This window comes from Leuciscus leuciscus (genome assembly GCF_965113295.1).
Source record: "Leuciscus leuciscus genome assembly, chromosome: 15".
NCBI classification, from domain to species: Eukaryota; Metazoa; Chordata; class Actinopteri; order Cypriniformes; family Leuciscidae; genus Leuciscus; species Leuciscus leuciscus.
This window is the reverse complement of record NC_138739.1, coordinates 24620545-24622450: the sequence shown is the minus strand read 5'-3', so window position 1 is coordinate 24622450 and position 1906 is coordinate 24620545.

Here is a 1906-nt window from a genome sequence, read left to right as displayed (position 1 = left end):
ATGCATGTATACAATTATATTTCTATAAACACTTTCAAATAGCTGCACTGCACTTATCTCTAAATATTCTCAATGAGAAAATGACTGCAATTCTATTCAACATCACCGAAAAATTGCTAATCTATGAACAAAAACATGTAACAAGATGTAAATGCGCCATGGCTGTCCACTATCTCTGTGTACGGACTGTATCAAAGAGGCTCTTTGCTTTTTGAACAGAGGACGATATCATCATCTGTCCAAATGACCTCTGGGATTAATGCTCCAATCCCTGTAGTCTAGATTCTTATAATCCAGTCTCTAACACATGCCATTGTGCCCTTTAACATGCTGAGAGATTACCATTGCATCTATAAAATGCATTAACACTAATGTGTGTGTGTGTGTGTGTGTGTGTGTGTGTGTGTGTGTGTGTGTGTGTGTGTGTGTGTGTGTGTGTGTGTGTGTGTGTGTGTGTGTGTGTGTGTGTGTGTGTGTGTGTGTGTGTGTAGATATACATACATACATGCATGCATACATACATACACACACACACATATATATGTGTGTGTGTGTGTGTGTGTGTGTGTGTGTGTGTGTGTGTGTGTGTGTGTGTGTGTGTGTGTGTGTGTGTGTGTCTGTGTGTGTGTGTGTGTGTGTGTGTGTGTGTGTGTGTGTGTGTGTGTGTGTGTGTGTGTGTGTGTGTGTGTGTATATATATAATTATTATAGGCCTATATTTTTCTTTTTTTGCATATAACTTGAGCTTTCTTTGTGCTCAGCTGTGCCAGGTTCATAAAACAGTCACATTATGGATGTCTTCAACTTGGTTTTCTCCATAGTGTATCATGATGGATCACCAAGCACTCGTCTTTGTATTTTAGATAATACCGAGAATAATTACCTCACTCATCCAATCTCAGAGGGAACGTATCACATTAGCATTCTGGAGAAAATTGACTTTATAATGATATTAATCTTTGAGAGTTTTCAGGCAACATTTTTCTTTTATATTACACTCTTAAAAATAAAAGTAGTGATTCCATTTTTGGTTCCTCAAAGAACATTTCAGTGAACAGTTAAAAAAAAAAAAAAAAAAAAACTCTTCTTAGTGTTAAGATTATTAACAATTTAATAATTGAAAATAACCCTTTTCTACTATAAAGAACTTTTTGTCCAATGGAAAGGTTCCATGGATGTTAAAGGTTATTCATGAAACAATAAATGCCAATGGAGCCTTCATGTTTAAGAGTGTAATAAATTATAATCTAGGCTATATATGTCCACTATTTTTAGAGTTTTAAGGCCCGTTCACACCAATAACGATAAAGATATAGTTCTAAAAATCGTTCTGAATATAAGAGTTCACTCATGTAACGATAACGGCACGGATAAACGATATCCTTTAGAATCACTTTCAGAACATTTTTTATTTATTTTATTTATATTATTTATTTTATTTTTTATTTTTTAACTGATGAACGATCATTTTGACAGCCAATCAGAATCCACCCTGTTTTAAAGAGCTCGAGCATTTAAAGTGGCAGACGATTAACTCGCTCTGTGTGGACGCTAATGTGGTCATATTTATAGTTATCTTTACTGTTATTGTTCTTGGTGTAAACGGGACTTTAGACTTGATTTTTAGGTTTTCAGTGAGCTTGTCCTATAGTTGCAAAATTTCGATTGTTTTTCCTAGACACAAATCGGATTAAAAGCAGAGCAAATTCAGACCTTTACTGAAAGTTTTCAGATTTTTCTCTCAGAAAAAAAGACCACTAATCTCACAAAGAATCTCAGAAGACAAACAAATATAAAACTAAGTCGCCATTTTATTCTCATTAAGACTAGATAATCCACATAATCTCTTCGCATTTTTTATAACGCTATATTCAGCTATTCACATATTTTTTTGCGTATGTATGTCT